A 9,582-nucleotide genomic window follows, 5' to 3' on the forward strand; every position below is an offset into this window, starting at 1 on the left:
ACTTCCTAAGGCCATTTTACTTTATGCTCCAGGATGCTTGGCTCCAGGTGAATGACCATACCATCATGGTTATCTAGGTCTTTAATAAATTTTTTATACTTCTTTTGTATATTCTTGCCACTTTTACTTAATCTCTTCTTCTTGTGTTATGTCCTTGCCATTTCTTTCATTTATTGTACCTATCTCTGTATGCAATGTTCCCTTGGTATCTCCAATTTTCTCAAATATATCTCTCATCTTTCCTATTTGTGGGGAGAGAGCAAATTAGCCAAGATGGCATGTTCAGGCTCTGTTGCCACATGTTTTATAAACAATAATCATGTAACAGCTGATATCATTTATAGCACTGCACATGTGTGTCACGAGTTACTCGCTTGGTCACGAGCTACTTTGTGCTGTACATATGTAGGAGCTTCATCCATAAAGTGAGGGGAACTACTGCTGTGTCGTGGCTGTGTCTGTCATGAGAGGAGAGAATATACTGTGAATGCTGCTACAGCTATTTCATCAGCCAGGAGGAAATATTGTTATGGCCACTGTGTCATCCAGGAGATAGGTTGTGTGTAGTTATGTTGTGTTATGTTATGTCTGCTGCTCCAGCTGTTGTGCCAGCCAGAAGAGAATAAATGTGTCTGCAGTTCCTAAGGCTCCTGGCATCTTCTTCTGGCCTCTTAGCTTGCACCTTGCCTACCCTGGATTCAGCAAGTAGTGTGGACAGTGAGATACAGCAAAACAACTGGCATCAAAAACAGGATCAGCAATACACTATTCTATTGTTTTCCTCTATTTATTTACATTGTTAACTTAAGAAGGCTTTCTTATCTCTCCTTGCTATTCTCTGGAACTCTGCTTTTAATTGAGTATATCTTTCCCTTTCTCCTTTGCCTTTTGTTTCTCTTCGTTTCTCAGCTATTTGTAAAGCCTCTTCAGACAACCATTTCTCCTTCTTGCATTTCTTTTGCTTTGGAGTGGTCTTGATCACCACCTCCTGGATAATGTTACAAACATCTGTCCATAGTTCTTCAGGCCTGTACCAGATCTAACCCCTTGAATCTATTTGTCACCTCCTCTGTATAATCATAAGGGATTTGATTTAAGTCATACCTGAACAGCCTAGTGGTTTTCCCTACCAGCTTTATTTCAAGCATGAATTTTCCAATAAAGAGTTGATGATTTGAGCCACAGTCAGCTTCAGGTCTTGTTTTTGCTGAATGTACAGAGCTCCTCCATCTTTGGCTTCAAAGAATATAATCAATCTGATTTCATTATTGACCATTTGGTGATATCCATGTGGTTTAAAAGAGATTACAAAAGCACTGAAATGTTTTCTAGTGATAGTAAACACCACTTTGACACCCAGAGTTCAGGAAGGTTAAGGTTTAATGATTTTGTGCCTTTTAGATTATGTTTATCATACTGCTTTGGGAATTAGAAAATATAAGAAATTGAGAATAAAACTTGAAAAGCTTATAAAATTAACAATAATATCATAAAAGAATTAGAAAAGTCATCTGAATCTTCAGACTTGTAACAATGAAGAAAGATGGCTAAGAGTCAATCTAGCTAAGCTCTAAGTAACACTTTAAGAGTTTTATAGTAGTAAACAGCCTTATTTGTTCCACAGTCAAGTTTTGGACTTATTTTTCTTAGTGATTTTCTTGTATATTTACTAGCCATGTGTTGTTACATATGTTCTATTTTGTCAAATTGTATAGAAACTTTAAAATATTTATGATATTACCCCTTTCTTTAAAATCCCTCTAAAATTTTCCCATTTGACATAATACACTTATGTTTCTAAAAACTCCAAAAAGTAAAGAGATTTGTTTTGATCTGTGAAACAAAATAATAATTCATATTTCTTCTAAATCTACCTTAATTATTTTATGTTGCTTTGCAATTTTTTATGTTTTAATAAATGCACAATAGATGGTTGGAACCCAGAACAGGAGATCTGTTAATATTTTGAACTATATATAAAAGATATTTTATTAAAATAAATTTATGCTATATTATGTGTAGAAAAAAATCCTATAAAATACTGTTGCAGAAACCAGTAATTGAGAAACCAAGCACCACACTTGAAGAGTTGGAAAACTCAGGTTTATAACGCTGGCGGGTCCAAAGGAGTTAACACTCCGAGCTCTGAACCCTGAACAAATGGGTTACAGAGTTTTTATAGACCGACTATAGTGGGCAATACTTGCTGCTAATAGGCTGGTTTAAACTAAGGGGTTTCACGTGTGCAGGGACAGCAGTCAAGACAGGGAGGGGGCTGCCTGACCTTTACAAGGACAGGCATGATTAAGCAGGTTTGCAGGGGCTGGGCAATTGCAAAGAACAGGGCAAGGGTGAATGAGATAAGCTCCATTTCTTAGTATTCTAAGTCCCCACTTTCTGAAACTACATGATCTATGTGATCCAGGCTTTGCAAGGAGCAAGCTGAGTTACAGGGCAGAATGAACAGGAGATTATGTAAAATTTTATTTTTTCCTCTTCAATGCAAGCTCTTCACACCTTAGAATGTTCATAGGAAAAGATAATCCACAGAAAAACCACGTTATTTTAAAGGACTTTCATATTTACAACCACAAATTTATCAATATTTTACTTTTGTTTAAATTTTTATATATTATCTTCTTTTAGTCATTAACCTGATGAGTAAAATAAGCAAGGTTTTTAAAAAAAGATTACCTTGTTTATATTTATTATCTTATTTGTGGAAATACATCTAGGACATCAATTCTATAAACTTACCCCTTGTGTATTATTTTGAATTAATTGAAAACTACCTTTTAAGTAAGTTAAAAACTGAAACTTTATTTCACATCATCTTGTATTCATTATTCTCACTGTAAAAATGGTACACTTAGAAAAAGCATATTTAAATATAATTCTCCTGAATTGTTTTCAAAACCATACTTACAATTTATGATAATACCTTTTCAAAATGCCAGTTAATATTTTTAAAGTTTTTGAGTAGCATATTTATAGCTTTTACAGAAGTACAAAATTCAAATATTAAGTATATTTCAAATTTCAACTCTTTATGAAAATCAATATGAGTGCAGAGATAAATGACATTTCAGTAGCATGCTAGAGGTTTGTCAGTGAACATTTTCAAACTATTCACATTATTTTCTGATGGCAAAGACATCTCAAAAGAAGTGTGATATGGTCTATGAATACCATCAAACCTCCTTGCTGTCTTACATTCAGCAATCGATGGTAGATTTGCTTTTCATGACAAGATGAATATATTCCAAATGCAGCTGTTATAAAAGTAGCTGACATTATGAATAAGAAATGGGAAGAAGGTCATTTCCATTGAAACTAATTTTAGGGAACCAGACAGGCATCAGTTTTACTCAGAAGAGTGAAGGGTTATCTGAAAATGCCAATATAGATTGTGTGAAAACTGCCAGTGTCCCTTTATTAGCCACAGATTTCTAGGCATGCTAGATTAACTTTAAAATTCTGTTCACAGAATCTTGGGAACTTTCTTGATCTCATCATGCCTGATAGCTGTATGAGAGCAGGTAAAACAATGCCTCCAGCTCCAGTTAGTATAAACTTTGAAAATAGTACACATATATAATGTCTACCTGTTCACAACATATTATTGAGATACACTTCATGCATCATTCATTATCACTGAACATAAAGCTATAGAAGTCAAAGAATGTGCTTTTAGGAGAGTGCCAGGAAGAGTTTATCATGACTACAAATTCCAGATCAAAGGTGCTTTCCCACAAGATGATGTTGATCCGAAAGATTTTCACCAAATATACTCAAAGGTTTAGTGTAATACACTTGAGAATATTATAATAAATAAAAGAATATCTCAGCAGGTAAAGCAATTATATAACATATAATCAAATTTAAGTATTAGAGCTAGCATACAATATCTGAGGTGAAAATATTCTCTGGATAAACTGTATAGTAGAATAGTAAAGAATTAGTGAACTTGAAGATAGATTAACAAAAATTATCCTACCTAAAAAAAAAAAGATTCAGAAACAACTGAAACCTTTGAGACAAGGTTCAGGGATCCTTACGAGGCAGTAAGAAAAGACTGACTGAATATTTGTCAATTGTGTAAGTAATATATATTACACACATACATACACACTGTCTATATGTAAAGTATAACTAGTAGTAAGGCCTAGAAGAAGATAAATTTCCCTGATAGCTCAGTTGGTAAAGAATGCACATGTAATGCTTATTCAATTCCTGAGAAGAGAGACAATAGGTCAAATAAAATATTGTATTTAAAGAATATCAGGCAAAATGTTCCCAAATTTAGTGAAATTTTAAAAGAACAATAAACAAAAGAACTTTGCTTTCCCTAGATAAACTACACTTGGTCATGATATTGTTTGCTTTGAAATTCTGATAATTTAAAATATAGATATCTGTGCTTATGACAAATATTAGTCTATTTTTATTTTCCTGTAATGTCGTTAGTGTGATTATCTGAGAAATTCTGACCTTGTTAAGGACAGTTGAAAATTGTCCCCTTCTTATCTGTGTTCATAGTTTTTGTAGAATAAGTATTGCTTCCTTTATAAATATTTTATAAAATTAGGCAGAATTTTCCATCAAATCCAGGACTTTTATTTATTGACATGAATTTATTTCTTTAATATATAGTACTTATGTATCTATTTTTAATGTGAAATATGATACTCTGTCTTTTGAGAATTTTCTATTTTATAAAAATTATCAAATTTACAGACACAGAGTTGTTTTTAGTATTCATTAATTCTGTTTACTCTTTCTATGGTAGAGATAGACTCAATTTTATTTTTAATATTTATGATCTGTGCTTTATTTTTCTTGGTTAAAGTGGTTAGAGGTTTATCAATTTCATTAATTATTTTTCAAAGAACCAGGTTTGGTTTATTAATATTTTGTATTGTGCTTTTAATTTTCAGTTTCTGCTTTTATATTTACTATTCCCTTCCTTATTCTTGCCTTGACTTTAATTTGCTCCTCTTTTTCCAGTTTCTTGATGTGGGACTTTAGATCAATGAATTGAGACCTACGTGTCTTTGTAACATAAGCCTGAAATGTTATAACTTTTCAGTAATGATGACTTTACCAAATGAAGATATGTTGTGTCTTCATTTACAACCAACTCAAAATATATTCTAATTTCTCTTGTGATTTTATTTTTGAACCATGGTGTATTTAGAAGTGTGTTGTTTTAACTTAAAGTATTAATATTTGAGATTTTCCATAAATTCAGGTATTATCAATATTTAGCTTAATCTGTTTTAATCTGGGGAAAAACGCTTCATATATTTTAATTTTTTCAATTTGCTAAGCTTTGTTTTACGACTCAGAAAAATGTTCTGTTTGTGAATGTTCCAGGTGAACATATTTTAAAATGCGTATTTGGCTGCTGTGGGTGGAGTGTTCTGTACACGTTAACTGATAAGTCTTTAGGGTTGTTCAGGGCTTCTATACATATAAACACACTGATTTTTTATGTACTAGTTCTACTGTTATTCTACTAATTACTGAAAGGTTATGTTAAACAGGAGGTTAGGCATGAGCAAGGATGTGTGGCCTAGCTAAAAAAGACTCAAGCTGATATCTAAACCCCACCCTAGACACGCCCCAACGTGGCACAGAAGAGCTTGCAGATATGCTACAAAATAAGCATAGAGATGGGTCCAACTCTGACGCCTGCACCCTAAATGCACAGTGGATGCAAATAACTACAGGGGCTTCTCCAACTCCCGCATATGCACCTTTGATGCACAGCTGTGTCCTCAGGTGGCCTTAGGCAGCAGGGAGCCAATTAAAGGTTCATAAATATTCTATACATGCATACATATGATTATAACAGATTGAATTATGGGAAAGACATGTACAATAGAGCTGTGGTTATGTAACTTGAAGAAAAAGTGAAAGTCACTCAGTCATGTCCTACTCTTTGTGAACCCATGGACTAAGTCCATGGAATTCTCTACTCACAGGAGTGGGTAGCCTTTCTCTTCTCCTGGAGATGTTCCTGACACAAAGACTGAACCCAGGTCTCCCGCATTGCAGACAGATTCTTTACCAACTGAGGCACAAGGGACTTACAAGATTACTGGAGTGGGTAGCCTATCCCTTCTCCAGTGAATCCTCCCTACCCAGGAATCAAACTGGGATCTCTTTCATTACAGACTGCCAATCAAAACTCTCAGTCCATGCCCACCTGAATGAACATCTAAAAGCCCTGTCTTGAAAAACCTTCATACCTCATCATTCGGGCGCCAGAGCCTCTCTTGGCTTGGTCCACCTCTCTGCTGAGGTGTTCTTTATGTTCTTCCTTCAATAAACCAGGGTCCAGTGCCTCTCTTGGCTTGGCCCATCTCTCCCTTGAGCTGTTTTTCCAGTTGTTTCATCAATAATCTTGTTTTTGCCATGGGTAAGACCTCGGATTCTTCTTTGTATCCTTACCAAGAACAGAGGCCCACAGGGGAGGGTCCTTTTCCATGCTCCCTCTATCCACTAATAAGTAACTGCACATATCATAATGGATTTGTCTATTTTTCTTTGCATTCTTTCAGTTTTGCAATTTTGAGAATTTTTTCTTAGTTGCTTTCACTTTTAATGTTGTTATATATTCATTGGAAATTTATTTATTTATCCTTGAATAACGATCTTCTGGACCTAGTACTTTTTGTATTAAAATCTGTTTATTCCCATATTAATATAAATATTCTAGCTTTTTGAAAGAGTAGATTGGATTTTTCCATCATTTCAGTTTAACTCATGTATATCTTCACAATTAAAGTGGATTTCTTATAAATAGCATATAGGTGGATTTTTTTTTTTCCACTTTGAAAATCTTTACCTTTTATTGGAGTGTTTAGACAAATAACTTTAATGGAGTCATTGAGGCTCTTGATTAAAATTTATCTAACTGCTAGTTGTTTTTTTGTTAGTCGCATCAGATTTTGTCTTTTGTGTTCTTTGGGATTGAATATTTTTAATTTCTTTTTTCTCCACAGTTGTCTTAAATTTTTTCTCTTTTAAAAATTGTAGGGGCCCCATGTGGTCTGGGCATGCTGAGTGGAGATGACAGCGGCCTGAGCAGGAAGCAGAGTACCAGTACAGAATGGTGCTGAGTAGCCTAGTGGACCTTTGGTGGCCAAGGGCAGGGCTGGAAAAGGGTCTGGCCCAGTGGAACGATGGCAGCAAAGCTGCCAGGCCCTTCATGATGAAAGATTTGGAGACACTTCTATCTCCTTTGTATAGTTTATAGTTTGGGTGGTGAAGAGATAGATGGCTGACAGTATCAAAAATTTCTTCAGGGCCTTCCCAGGGGAATCAAAGACTCCATCTGGGGAATTTCTATTAATACCATCTCAAAGCTAGATGCTTGAATTCAGCAAGAGAGAGAGGAACAGTGGAAAAAGAACAAGCAGGATCCTGGTTCAGAGGAGAGTCCAGAGTATAGTAAGGAAGCAAGAGTGTGAACCATATATTTTCAGTAGAATTTTTCAGTGCTGTGCTTAGAATAGTGGCATTGTTTTGGTTCCTCTTGTTTTATCGAATGTTTGTTCCTGTGCTTCAGTCAGTAATGGCCCAAATTACTGGTGACCCATCATGACATGGGAACGTTTGTTTGCAGTTGGAATGCTTCCTCACATCAAATTTCAGTGTTCTTTGGATGCTTCTCCTGTTTGCGTTTAGCAAAGCTGTGAACCCTATTTTGTTTCAGGATGTAGCTGAGCTGGCATTTGAGGTATCAGAGAGGAAGCCTCACTCACTCCCTAGCATCAGCTGAATAATAGCTGATATGCTCTTCAACCTTGTGCTACAGGCTCTCTTCCTCCTCTAGAGGATGTTTGTGAGTCTTTTTCCCATCTATCTTGCTGGTCAGTTGGTTGGCCTCCTGTATATATCTCTTCTCTACTCACTACACTGCTTCAAATATCATTGGTTCAACAAAGGAACTGAAATACATCAGAGGTTGTCAAACATAAAAGAAATTGGCTTTACTACTTTGGATTCAGTTTGCCCTTGGTTTTCTCACAGCGATGAAGTCCCCCTACACAGTCAATGGATGTCTCTTATCTGTCCTCTTTCCTTTATTCATTTTCAGCACCAATGAAGCAAAGATCTCTGCAAAAGCATATCTTTTCCAATTACACCACTTCTCCTTGGGGGTTGTCTTAAGCAACAGAGTCCTCCATAAGATGGTCTACCTTCAGTCTGCCCTCAGTAGCTCCACTTCTGCAGAGAAGTTCCCCTCGCCTCACCCATCTCCTGCAAACTCAAGTTGCTGCTCGTCCCTGGAGTCATCTGCCATCCAGTGGAGATGGGTGGGACAGGAAGGACTCCCTGGCAGTTCTTTACCTTGTTCACCTCCCCAACCAGGGAAGGCAGGACCCACTGTGCCAAGGGCCCTGTGCACATTCCCGTCCCTCTGAGGAATGGGGATTTTTTTTCTCTGGTGCAGGTAAGGCAGAATCTCCCTGCATGGATTTTAAACACCAGTGAAAAGTGAAAGTACCACAAGTTTTTCTGCAGCTCTTTTCTAGCATTGGCCAGCCCCACATCTGGACTAATTTCAGGACTTTTCCTCTCTGTGCTATTTAACCTCTCACTTGTCTTTCCTGTCTTCAACCACACTTGGACGAATGGATTTTTGTAATTCTAGCCATTGTATTCTGTGGACCTGTTATTTTTGTCTTCTGTGAAGCACATATATTGGATGTGGGCGGTAAAAGAAACTCTGCTGCTTCATATCACTCCCTTTATAGCCATCACTGTCTTGTTTTCCATAACTTGGGTTATATTTTGATTTCTTGCTCCACTGTAAAAAAAGAAAAAGAAGAAAAAAATGAGACTGAGGAGATTGCACAGAATTGAAGATCTCACAGTCAGATTTGCTGGGTTTTGAGGAATGATTTTCCTTCTTTGCCTTGAAAGAGAAAAAACTTTTCCCCCACCCCTAGTTGTACATTTAAAGATCCTCCAACTGTAAACGTGAAGAGTGAAAGTGTTAGTCTCTCAGTTGTGTCTGACTGTTTGCAACCCCATGGACTGTGGCCCACCAGGATCCTCTATCCATGGAATTTTCCAGCCTAGAATGCTGGAGTGAGTAGCCGTTCCTTTCTTCAGTGATCTTCTTGACGCAGGGATTGAATCTAGGTCTCCTGCATTGCAAGTGGATTCTTTGCTGCAAATAGAAGCAAATGTTATTTTAATTACATTTCCAAAATCTTTGTTGCCTTATATTGTTGTTGTTCAGTCACTAAATTGTATCTGACTCTTTGCAACCCCATGGACTGCAGCACATCAGGCTTTCCTTTCCTTTACTATCTCCCTGAGTTTGCTCAGACTCATGTTCGTAGTGATGCTTTCTAAGGCCCACTTGACTTCACATTCCCGGATGTCTGGCTCTAGATGAGTGATCACACCATCGTGATTATCCAGGTCGTGAAGATCTTTTTTGTACAGTTCTTCTGTGTATTCTTGCCACCTCTTCTTAATATCTTCTGCTTCTGTTAGGTCCATAACATTTCTGTCCTTTATCGAGCCCATCTTTGCATGAAATGTTCCCTTGGTATCTCT

General features: G+C 36.5%; 1 pseudogene; it reads left to right on the forward strand.

The window, feature by feature from the left end:
* The first annotated feature begins 7,284 nt into the window (after positions 1–7,284).
* Positions 7,285–8,181, forward strand: LOC138076955 (etoposide-induced protein 2.4 homolog; annotated as a pseudogene).
* The last annotated feature ends 1,401 nt before the right edge of the window (positions 8,182–9,582 follow it).

The sequence above is a fragment of the Capricornis sumatraensis genome, chromosome 1 (assembly GCF_032405125.1).
Source record: "Capricornis sumatraensis isolate serow.1 chromosome 1, serow.2, whole genome shotgun sequence".
NCBI classification, from domain to species: domain Eukaryota; kingdom Metazoa; phylum Chordata; class Mammalia; order Artiodactyla; family Bovidae; genus Capricornis; species Capricornis sumatraensis.